At 43.1% G+C, this 13,256-nt stretch overlaps 1 pseudogene; it reads left to right on the forward strand.

Moving 5' to 3' along the window:
* The window catches only part of LOC144501885 (eosinophil peroxidase-like), a 133,646-nt pseudogene that overhangs the window by 81,722 nt on the left and 38,668 nt on the right, over window positions 1-13,256 (forward strand).

The following is a 13,256-nucleotide window of genomic DNA, read 5'->3' on the forward strand; positions in this document are numbered from 1 at the left end:
GGGTGTTGTGTCACTCTGGACAAACAGGAATGATTGACTCAATACCATGCAATGTATGTATACAACAATCTTGATCAGACAACTATGAAACAATCATATATGATTAAAAAGAAAATTAAAGAAAGATAACTGTATTAAAAAGAAAAAACACAAATATATTTATGTTGTAAGATAGGAATAAAGACAACTTTAGATACATACTATATTAAAAATGCGAAAGCCAAATTGTTCTGTTCACTACAGCTCCCCAAGATGGTGAAATTCCCCATTGGTTCCTACATCACCAAGTCTCGGAATAAACTTACACAGTGGTGGAAACTCCAATCAGTCACTTTGTCAGCAGTCCTCAATCTTCAATAGCTTTGAGTGGTTGACTAATCCACTCCAGCTGCAGATCTAAATGTTGGATCCTCTGCCCCTTTAAGTCCAATTTCTGGCTCCATTCCAGACTTTTGAGGTTTTATTCAAACTTTCTCAAAACAAGGGTCTGGTAAACTTGAGTCTTTATCAAATTCTCCATCTCGGTACTTGTGGTAGTGTGGCCTCCTTAAGGGGGTGATCCCTGAGAGCCACATGCTCGGGCCAGACCCTATGAAGAGGCAGAACAGGAAGCCAAGCTGATCGGTGCAAGCCCACGCATCCCGGACCAGAGAAGAACCTCAGTTGGAGCTGGGGAGCAGAAAGTGAGTGGACGTATACTGTAGTTCTGTTAAACCATTGCTTGCACATGTATAAATATTGTTGGTAACAAACGGGCGGCAGGGCAGCACAGTGGTTAGCACTGCTGCCTCACAGCACCAGGGACCAAGGTCTTGGGACCTACAGTTTATAATATCACTACTGATTACTGTTGATGCATTATATTGGGAGGTCCGACCTGCAAAGAGTCTCCTGTTCTGGAGTAAGTGTGCCTTTCTTGGCCTGACTTGTTAGAGGTGGTGGGATCACTGGCAGAGGGAAGTTGGAGCCATAGCGTACCTTGGAGTGTCCTGGCTGGTGATGCTTAATGGCACCTCCTGGGCATGTTGAGGGCACCCGGAAGGGGTTTGACATCCTTGCCTAACCACTCTGGGATCCTGTCCTTGGCTAAAGCAGTGGAGTGCAGGCCCGAGTACAAATCTGGCTGAAACAGCTGGACCTGAGTCTCCAGGTAGGTCATTTAGCCCTTTGAGCCTGCTCCATCATTCATTATGATCATGGTTGATCATCCAACTCAATAGCCTGTTCCCACTTTCCCCCCATATCCTTGATCCCTTTAACCCCAAGTGCTCCTTCTTGGAAACATATTGGTCTCAACTGTTTTCTGTAGTAGCAAATTCCACATGCCCACCCACTCTCTGGGTGAAGAAATTTCTCCTCATCTCAGTCCTAAATGGTCTATCCTGTATCCTTAACTATGATTCCTGGTTCTGGACTCCCCCACTCTCAAGAACATCCTTCCTGCATCTACTCTGACTAGTCCTGTTAGAATTTTATAGGTTTCAATGAGATTCCCCTCATTCTTCTAAATGCAAGTGAATATAATCCTAACTGACTCAATCTCTCCTCATACGTCAGTCCCACCATCCTGGTATTCAGTCTGGTAAAGCTTCACTGTACTCCCCCTATAGCAAGAACATCCTTCCTCAGATAAGGAGGCTTAAATTGCACATAATATTCCAGATGTGGCCTCACCAAGACCCTGTATAACGACAGCAAGACCATATGTCTTATGGTCTTATGCTCTTATAGCAAGACGTCTCTGCCCCTGAACGTGAATCCTCTCGCTATGAAGGCCAACATTCCATTTGCCTTGTTTACTGTCTGCTGCATGTTTATTTTCAGCGACTGGTGTACAAGGACAGCCAGGTCTCATTGCACATTCCCTTCTCTCAATCAATAGTGATTCAGATAATAATCTGCCTTCCTGTTTTTGCCACCAAAGTGCATAACCTCACGTTTATCCACATGATACTGCATCTGCCAATCATTTGCCCCCTCACTCAACTTGTCCAAATCACACTGAAGGATCTCTGCATCCTCTTCACAGCTCACCCTCCCAGCCAGCATTGTGTCATCTGCAAATTTGGAGATGTTACATTTAGTTCACTCATTTAAATTGTTAATATACATTTTGAATAGTGGGGGTCCTAGCACCAATCCCTGCGGTACCCTACTAGTCATTGCCTGCCATTTGGAAAAAGATCTGGTTATTCCTACTCTTTGTTTCCTGAATGCCAACCAGCTTTTTACCTATCTCAATACACCAGTCCCAATCCCATGCACTTTAATTTTACATGCTAATCCCTTATGTGGGACTTTGTTGGAAGCTTTGTCTAAATAAACCACATCCAGTGGCTGCCCTCATCAACTCCACTAGTTACACCCTTGAAGAACGGGCGGCACGGTAGCACAACGGGCGGCATGGTAGCACAGTGGTTAGCACTGCTGCTTCACAGCTCCAGGGACCTGGGTTCGATTCCCGGCTTGGGTCACCGTCTGTGTGGAGTTTGCACACTCTCCTCTTGTCTGCGTGGGTTTCCTCCAGGTGCTCCGGTTTCCTCCCACAGTCCAAAGATGTGCGGGTTAGGTTGATTGGCTATGCTAAAATTGTCCCTTAGTGTCCTGGGATGCGTAGATTAGAGGGATTAGTGGGTAGGATATGGTGGGGTTGGGCCTGGGTGGGATTGTGGTCGGTGCAGACTCGATGGGCCGAATGGCCTCTTTCTGTACTGTAGGGTTTCTATTCTATTCTATGAATTCCAGTAGATTTGTCAAGCATGATTTCTATTTCATAAATCTATGCTGACTCTGTCCAAATCCACCCCTGTTTACCAAGTGCTCTGTTATAACATCCTTGTTAATGGATTCTAGAATTTTCCCATTACCAGTGTCAAGCTAACTTGTCTATAATTCCCTGTTTTCTCTCTACCCCCCTTTTTAAATAGTGGGGTTACTTTAGCTACCCTTCAACCTGTAGTAACTGTCACAGAGTCTATAGAATCTTGGAAGATGACCACCAATACAACCACTATTTCTAGGGCCACTTCCTTAATTATTCTGGGATGTAGATTATAAAGTCCTGGGGATTAATCGGCCATCAGTTCCCCCAATTAGCTCATTCCCATTTACATCCATTTGTGTGAATGCATTGCACAATAAGACACAAAGACTTAAGGTTTGTCTTTTTAACGTTACTTGTCCCATTCTTAGTTTGATTTTGGCCCTTGATTTCTCTGTCCATCACTTTTCTTATTCCCCTTTCTGTCTTTTGTTCTTGTCCTTGAATACCTTCCTCTGATTCTTTGCATAGGTTCCCATTCCACTGCCATTTTGGTAGATCCCCCACTACCACACCAGAAAATACTCCCCCAAGGACACCAGTCCCAGTCCTGCCCAGGTGTAAAACATCCAGTTTGTACTGGTCTCACCGCCCCCAGAACTGGTCCCAATGTTCCTAGAACCTAAAACCCTCTTGCTCACACCATCTCTTCAACCACCTATTCACCTAATATATCCTGTTATTTCTGCTCTGATTTGCACGTGGCACTGGTAGTAATCCTGAGATTTGAAGTCCTACTTATCAACTTACTTCCTAACTCCCTACAGTTTGCTTTTAGGACCTCATTCCTTTTTCCACCTATACCGTTTGTACCGATGACATTTGCACTTATGTGTACCATGACCACTGGCTGTTCACCGTCCCCCATCCAGAATGCCCTGTTGCCCCACTGAGAAATCCTTGACCCTAGCATCAGGGAGGCAACATTATATCTTGGAATCTCATTTGTGGCCACAGAAACACTTATCGATTCCCCTTACAATTGAATCCCCTATAAATATTGCATTGCCATGCATTTTACTCCTCACCTGTGCAACAGAATCTACTGTGGTTCAAAAAATTGGGCTGTTGCTGCTTTTCCCTGAGAGGCTTTCCCCGAGAGCAGGAAGGGGACACCATGACTTTGAGCTCTTCGGCCATGACTTACCCTTTTAAATTAAACCTTTTGGAAGAGGCTTAATATCAACTAATGTTAATTCCTCTGGAGCCCTTCTTCCTTGCTCCTTGTTACTACAGAATATAGCCCTTACAAACTGCAAACAAGAAAAATAGTAAATACTTACCTGACCCTAGCCACTACTTATCATTCAGTTCCCTTGTTTGTAGCCTCAATTGCTGCCACAGGGCAAGACCATTCTCTGAAGACTTAAAAAGCTAGAAAACCCAAAAGGCAAAAAGCAGTTCTTCCCCTCTGCACCGAATTCTCACTGTGTTCCATATTCCCAGATAACTGCACTCACTCCGACTGTATCACACTCAGGATATGCTCTCTCCCACTGCTTATGCACAAAGCTTACTGATCAAAGCAATTACAACTGAACATGACAGGAATCGTGATTATTTTAAGACAGGTCATTGTTCTTGGCCAATAGGGAGATTGAACCCATGACCTTCATGCTCTAATCATCTGAGTTAATCGGCCAGTAATTCTGCAGAGACTAACTCACCTCCTGATTCCCTCAAACCTGTCCATCATCTACAAGGCACAAGTCGGGAGTGTGATGGAATTCTTCCCACTTGCCTAGATGAGTTCAACTCTAACAACACTCAAGAATGTCTACACCACCTAGGATAAATCAGCCTGTTTGATTGGCACCCCATCAACCACTTTCAACATCCACACCCTCTACCACTAATGCACAGCTGTTTGTCCCATCTACAAGATGCACTACAGCAACTCACCAAGCCTCCTTCAACAGCACCTTCCAGACCTACCATCTCCAGCACCTAGAAGGATAAGGGTAGCAGATTTATGGGAGCACCACCACCTGGAAATTTCCCTCTAAGCCACTCACCATCCTGACTTGGAAATATATCGCCGTTCCTTCACTGTCGCTGAGTCAAAATCCCTCCCTAACGGCACTGTGGGTGTACCTACATACAGGGGACTGCAGCGGTTGAAGAAGGTTGCTCACCACTCTCTTCCCAAGAGAAATTAGGAATGGCAAAAAAAATGCTGACCTAGCCAGCAACTCATCAATCCCATAAAATAATTTATAAAGTGCTGATGTCCCTTCTGCTGATGGTATGTGACATTCCTATGGATTCTAACCTTCACACTGCGGAATGCTCTTGTGATAGTTTGCAGTGTAAAGAAGTTTGACTTACCCTAGTGGAGCAGTTTTTTCTATTTGTTCATGGGATGTAGGAGTGGCTGGCTGGGCCAGTATTTATTGCCCATCCCTAAGGGCATTTAAGAGGAATGGCTGTGTGTCTGGAGACGCATGTAGGCCAGACTAGGTATGGACGACTGATTTCCTTCTCTAAAGGACATTTTGGAAGGTCTAATGCAGAGAGGAATTATACAGTAAATGGCAGAACCCTTAAGAGTGTTGAAAGGCAGAGGGATCTGGGTGTACAGGTACACAGGTCACTGAAAATGGCAACGCAGGTGGAGAAGGTAGTCAAGAAGGCATATGGCATGCTTGCCTTCATCGGCCGGGGCATTGAGTTTAAAAATTGGCAAGTCATGTTGCAGCTTTATAGAACCTTAGTTAGGCCGCACTTGGAATATAGTGTTCAATTCTGGTCGCCACACTACCAGAAGGACGTGGAGGCTTTGGAGAGGGTACAGAAAAGATTTACCAGAATGTTGCCTAGTATGGAGGGCATTAACTATGAGGAGAGGTTGGAGAAACCTGGTTTGTATTCACTGGAACGACGGAGGCTGAGGGACGACCTGATAGAAGTCCTCAAGATTATGAGGGGCATGGACAAAGTGGATAGTCAGAAGCTTTTTCCCAGGGTGCAAGAGTCAATTACTAGGGGGCATAGGTTTAAGGTGCGAGGGGCAAGGTTTAAAGGAGATGTACGAGGCAAATGTTTTACACAGAAGGTGGTGGGTGCCTGGAACTCACTGCCGGGGGGAGGTAGTGGAAGCAGATATGATAGTGACTTTTAAGGGGCATCTGGACAAATACATGAATAGGATGGGAATAGAGGGATATGGTCCCCGGAATGGTATGTGGTTTTAGTTCAGTTGGGCAGCATGGTTGGTGCAGGTTTGGAGGGCCGAACAGCCTGTGTTGCTCATCCAAACCAATGAGATTCAGCATGTTAGGACAGCCCCCTGCCTCAAGTGACCTCCTGATAACTCTCCCCTTAAAGAGGCACAGTACCGCACTTTCCATTAATACTACTTGTCACAGCATTGATCACATAGGGTTTTGGGGGAAAATAGCAACATACAAAACAGAGATAAGGATGCTTCTGAACTCCATGACTCCCAGACTCTAACTGCCAGAAAGCCTGCTTTCCCGCGCTTGATTCACGTTCCTCACCGCGATTGGCCTGATAGGTTGTGTGACCTCCTGATAACTCTCCCCACAAAGAGGCACAGTACCGCACTTTCCATTTATACTACTTGTCACAGCATTGATCACAACACAGGGTGAGTGTAGACATGGTCAGACAGAAAAAAAACATTTTCATGATGCAGAAGAGCTTCTTAGTAGCCAATGTTAAGCAAATGCAGAGATTTGTTTAACAGGATATGTAAAATTGCTGATCAATTGACTGAATCCCATTAACTGTAACTGAATTTCAATGAATTACAGCAGCAGGAGAAACAAACCAAGTCAGTGGCTTCAATGACTTGCGGGTCATTGGGGAGAGGGAACTGAGAAGAGGGGGAGGGGGGTGATAATTAATAATGCAAAGAGGAGGATCTGTAATTAACAGAGGAATGAGGAGGAGCTGTAACTGATAATGAGAGGAGAAACTTTAATTGACAGTGGAGAGGGGAGAGCAGTTGTTGACAGTGAGGATGACAGCTAAGATGACACAGTGGAGTTGGTAACAGGGTCTGGTGGATTTAGCTGTCATCAAAATGTCTGACCTCTTCCTCCAAAACTCTCTCTGTTATGTGGGAGACAGAATCGTGTTTAATTCTACAAATTATGACACTTCAGAAAAGAGCATAAAGCTAAAACCACTGATGATGGGTGTAGCTTAATTTTTATAAACTTTATATTTAATCTTAATTGTTTCCCACAGTCTCTCCTGTCTCTCTGCCTATAATGGTTAAGGTGTACTATTTTTGAGCGATGTGCACAAGTTACTTCATTTCATTTTTTGACTCAGTTCATAAGAGTGAAGATAAAAATGTTTCAGAAAAAATGATTTCCTTTAACAGGGACAGTTCCATGTATTCACCTTCTCACTCAATCCTTCAGCCACTTCTATCTCCAGAAATGTGTTGATGTATCTCTTGGCCCCATTTACACTATCTGCCTCATTGTAAAGCCAATTTCAAGTTGAAGCCACCTGGTGTTTCTCAAGACATCTCTGAGTTTTTGTGTGTTTCTGTTGCAGAAAGCGAGGAGCCCCTGGGAAGTCCATTCGTAGAAAGAGCTGTACGTGAAGCTATTGAACTGGTGAACAAAGCTTACAAGGAGACCAGAGCTAAGTAGGTTCTTTAACGCAGTGACATTTTCAAGTTGGGCTCTTCATGAAGGACTCAATGTGAATTCATGTGAAATAAGGACCACCATATTCAGAGTGAGATGAACAGTTTGTGTTTTGTGCTAATTCCTTCGAGGAGCTGTTGGGCTTATGGTGAATGTCCTTCACTTTATATTGATTTGGTAATAAAGTTTAAAGGAGCAATGTCACAGAGTTGGGGACAGTTGCAGAGAATGAGCCAGTGAGGTTCTTTCCCTGAATGATGTGGTTCAAAAGCAATCGTGATGTGGAATGCTGGCGTTGGACTGGGGTAAGCACAGTAAGAAGTCTCACAACACTAGGTTAAAGTCCAACAGGTTTATTTGGAATCACAGCTTTCAGAGTGCTATGATTCACCTGATGAAGGAGCAGCGCCCCGAAAGCTCATGATTCCAAATAAACCTGTTACAAAAGCAATCAGACCATGAAGGCTCCAGGAACAATTGCTGATGTTCCACAGGGGGAAACACAATTAATCCAATGACCCGGATTTAGGAGGGATATAAATCAGCCTGTAAAATAGTGAGAATAATGAGGATACTGGGTAAGAATGGAACTGCAAACATACCTCCACCATTGAATAATCTGCCCACACTCACTGTAAAGGCTAACACGATAGGAATGGCCCACTTCGTGAAACAGGCCAAAATGGCCACAAAGTTATCCTAAGCTTAACAGGAGGTGGAACTGAAGAATGTGATGATTGTTCCTTTAAGGATCATTCTGCAGAGTAAAGGGTCACATGATCTGGGAACCAATAGGGGAGCTGGGTGGAGAATCACCGGAGTGAGTTCAGGTTTCTGTTCCAAAATCTTCTCGGGAGCTGACTGCAGCCATGGGGCTGAAAGGCTCTATACAGCCTTTACCTGTAAATAAGCACATTGTTCTCCCCTTAACTGGTGAACATGATTTATTACAAGTATATTGCTGCATTGAAAGATGTGTACATTAGGTGAGGAGGACAGTGTGCCTGATTTTCAGCAATTAATTTTAATTACTGGAACACCATAAATTGGACACACTACCTTCCATGTCAGATTCTCAATCTGTGTGTTTACAGTAGGTGAGTCTCTGTACCACAAGGGGAGGCTGACATTTGCTCAGTTATGTTCAATCCATCAATACTTTACTCAGAGTGATACCTGTGATGTGCGTGTAATGACACCAGTTTTCCCAGTCGGAGTGAAGATGATTGGAGAATTCCTCTGTTAATCATACCTGGAAACAGCACTGCTGTGAGTGACTGGGATTGATTTTGCACACAACATTTATACTATGTAACTATCCTCCACTCACTGCATTCAGCTGCAGAAATCACCCTGCTTTTATCAGAAAACCTTACTGTAGTTTCAGTCGCGAGTTCTGTTTGCTACGATTGGCAGAGATTCTTTTCAAATAGCCTCTGTTTCCTCTTTACAAAGTGATAGGGGGACTACTGTGAAAATTAAAGGCATATTTTTCTTCCTGTGTGCTGTGATGTTAGGGGCAAGAGTAAGCTATAATGTCATTTTTGCAGAAGATTTATGTTATCTGACTTTGTCCTCTGTAACTTAGGTTCACTTTGGTTCTGGCAAGACACAAACCAAAAGCAAAACTTTGGAAAGTAATTTTTTTTTTAAAAGTTTGTTTTTAGAAGGGAAAGGATATACTTATCCAAGACACGGTCAGCGTTTATAACTCCAATTGAGTGATCAGTCTAGATGGAAATGTAAATTGACATCAAACCATCCACTCGAACTTGTTCATGTGAGAGTGTGTGAGTGTGACTGCGAGTGAATGTGTGAGGGTGTGCCAATGTATGAATGGGTGAGTGAATGTGTGGGTTTATGAGTGTGTGAGTGTGCATGAATGCCAGTGAGTTTGTGTGTGAGAGAGAGTGTATGTATCTTTCTATTCATTTCTTTTAAATCTCTTGTTTTTCACATCATGTTGGAATTCATTGTTAACTACTGAAGAAAAACAAAATCCACCATGGTTCTGTTCAAGATCCCAATAAGCTAGTTAATATGTATTCAACCACACTGTCAAAAACTTGAAAAATTTAATAACATCCAATATATAAATTTACATTCAAAAGTACAAATGCTGTGTGGAGATTTGTTTTTAAAAAGCAGAAAGGGTTAACTTTTCTGTTGGATTCGAGGGGTGAGTAAAACATTCAAAACGCAGTTTCTTCACCTCACATGATTTTTAAAGGAAAACATTCTCAATCAATAGAAACTCTGCTTTCTTAAATTCTTTAGTACTGTTCCTTGTTGTTCTGATTCATGTATTTTGTTTCCTTAGGGATAAAAACAACAAAAAACCCTTAGTAACATTAACTCTGAAAGAAAGCATACTGCGCCTTAGGTTAATGTTTACAAAGCGATTTTTAAAATCTTGTTTAATACAGCAGAGTGCCTAGAGGAGAATAAAAATGCAGGGGGGAATTTAAAAAGGAAAGCTCGGAAAGCTCATAGAGTGCATGAAAAAGCTTTGGCGAGTAGAATAAAGGAAAACCCAAAGGGATTGTTTAAAATCTATAAAGAGCAAGAGACTAATTAGGGAAAGAGTGGGGCCAATTGTGGACTATACAGGTAACCTGTGTGTGGACCTGGAAGACATGGGTATAGTTTTCAATGAATACTTTGTGTGAGTCTTCACAATGGAAAAAGGAAAATGCAGGTACAGACGTCAGGGTAGAGGACTGTGAAACATTAGAGAAAATTAACATAGAGAAGAGGTACGGGCATGTTTAGCAGTGTTAGAAGTGGATAAATCCACAGGTCTGGGTGAGATGTATCCCCTGGTGTTGAGGGAGACAAGGGAGGGGATATCACAGACACCAGCCGTAATTTTCAAATCCTCTCTGGCCACAGGTGAGGTTGTTTATTGTTGTTTTATTGTAAATAGTTTAACTTGTTTTGGTATGTGGTAAGGGGGGAGGGATGTACTGGTGAGGTGCTTTTAAGGGGATCACATGACCCAATCGGCCAATCAGGACATGGCAAAAATCCTGAGGCTGAGCGTGAGTTTTCCCCGTCAATCTGAGGCTGGAATTGAAGTAGTGATTGGCGTATTCCTTGCCCTCAGTACATAGTTTATTTATTACAATAAATAGTTTGTTTAGTTACTAAACTTGGTGGTCACCAATCCTTTGAGATGTTACAGTCCCATTATTAAACGAGGTAGAGATTTATCAGGAAATTATAGGCCAGTTAGTCTAACTCAGTGGTGGGAAAAAATACTGAGGGACAGAATATATTAGCACTTGGATAGACATGGATTAATCAGGGATAGAGCACTGGTGATGTCATGAGTCACATGCATAGGCTTTAGGCCCAGTCTTATATTAAAGCTTCCAAAATGCACAGTTACAACATAAACTTTCCTGTTGTGCAATGGCAAAGAATTTGTATGTTTTCTGGTTCCAACTGCGGCCTAGTAACTTCATCCAGCATAGAATAGTTTTGGCCTCAACTGCTTTCTGTGGTAGAAAGTGCCACAGGCTCATACTCTCTGGATAAATAAATTTCTCCCAACATTAAGAACTAGACAACAGAGGGTTAAAGCCTTTAGGTTCTGCATGCATGCACAAATCTAAACAGACCTTCTCATAACAGCTCAAAGATTTCTCTTTCTTTCAGTCTTTCTCTCTCAAAATCTTTTTAAAATCACTATCCTCCAATTCCAAATGACCTTACCTCATGTCTCACCACCACCTATTCATTTCAAGGGGTTCAGTTCCTAACTCCCGGGCGTAAACCTGAGTGGGAGAGAGGAACAGGCTCCTCATTTACCCAAGCTGCCCTGTGCATCACGGGTTCATGATACTACTTCATAGAATCATAAAAACCCTGCAGTGCAGAAAGAGGCCATTTGGCCCATCGAGTCTGCACTGACCACAATCCCACCCAGGCCCTACCCCCATATCCCTACATATTTACCCGCTAATCTCTCTAACCTATGCACCTCCGGACACTAAGGGGCAATTTTAGCATGGCCAATCAACCTAACCCACACATCTTTGGACAGTGGGAGAAAACCGGAGCACCCGGAGAAAACCCACGCAGACACGAGGAGAATGTGCAAACTTCCTCAAAGAACTCAATCAAGTTTGTGAGACACGACCTCCACTTCACAAAACCATGCTGCCTATCTCTCATAAGCCTATTTTCTTACAGATGTGAGTACATCCTGTACCTAAGAATCTTCTCCAATAATTTCCCCACCACTGATGTAAGGCTCACAGGCCTGTACTTTCCCAGATTGTCTCTTCTGTCCTTCTTAAACAGAGGAACAATGTTAACTACTCTCCAATCCTCTGGTACCTCGTCCTTGGCTAAAGAGGATACAAAGATTTTGGCCAAAGCCTCAGCAATTTCTTCCCTCGCCTCTTTCAGTATTCTGGGATAGACCTGATCTGTCCCTGGAGACTTGTCCGCCTTAATGTTTTTCAAAATCTTCAATACCTCCTCCCTTTTTATCTCAACATGTCCTATTATGTCAATATGCTCCTTTCTGCCCTCACCATCCACCACATCCTTTTCCTTTGTGAATACTGATGCAAAGTACTCGTTAAGGACCTCACCCACCTCATCTGGCTCCATGCACAAATTCCCCACCATTGTCTTTGAGTGGACCTATCCTTTCCATTGTTATCCTCTTCCTCCTTATATACACATAAAAAGCCTTGGGATTCTTCTTAATCCTGCCTGCCAATTTCATTTCATGGCCCCTTTTTGCCCCCCTCAGTCCCTGTTTAAGCTCCTTCTTGCTATCTTTGTATTCCTCAAGAGTCTTATCCATTTCCAATTTCTGCAAATTTATGTATGCCTCCTTCTTCTTTTTCACTAAGCTCACAATCTCTCTTGCCATCTTTATACTTCATTTTTACAGCGACATACTTGTCCTGAATTGTTAACAACTGACTTTTAAAAGACTCCCACATATCAGATGCGGATTTACCCACAAACAGCCGCCTCCAGTCTACATTCCCTCGCTCCTGTCTAATAATGTTGTTGTTACCCTTTCCCCAGCTTTGTACTTTCACTCTGGAACTACTTCTATCCTTTTCTACAAGTATCTTGAAACTTGTAGAATTGTGACCACTGTTCCCAAAATGGTCCCCTACTGAGACATCAGTCACTTGCCTGGGCTTGTTTCCCAGAATCAGGTCTAAGATAGCCTCTTCCTGAGTTGGACTATCTACCTATTGCCTCAAGAAGCACCCTTGGACACACTGAACAAACTCTGCCCTGTCCAGGCTGAGTGACAGGGAGTAGAGTCATGGTGAACGCTGCTTTTCAGAATGGAGGAAGGTATATAGTGAGGTTCACTAGGGGTCAGTATTTGGATCACTGCTTTTCATCATCTGTTTGATGATGTGGATATGGGTGTAGATGGCACCCTGATGAACTGTGAGGAGTGTAGTGATTGACTTCAAGAAGATATAAACAGTCTGGCCTTTGATGATCTGCACCTTTGTTCTGCCGTTCACACATTCTGATCTCTTAATGGACGCTCTTAGCACCTTGCTCAGCCTTTATCATCACCAAATACATTCCCTTTGTCCAAATACAGCCTCCCCCCAAACTCCCCTCCCCATGGTATAAATCTCGTCTGATTTTCTTTGTCTTTGGCTCTGACAAAGGATCATCCTGGTACAAAACGTTGGCTCTATTCTCTCTCCACAGATGCTGTCAGACCAGTTTTTCCAGCATTTTCTGTTTTTGTTTCAGATTGTTGTTTAACTGATGCAATTTGTGCATGAATTTTTCAGTGATTTGGAATT

Source organism: Mustelus asterias, chromosome 12 (genome assembly GCF_964213995.1).
Source record: "Mustelus asterias chromosome 12, sMusAst1.hap1.1, whole genome shotgun sequence".
Taxonomy (NCBI): domain Eukaryota; kingdom Metazoa; phylum Chordata; class Chondrichthyes; order Carcharhiniformes; family Triakidae; genus Mustelus; species Mustelus asterias.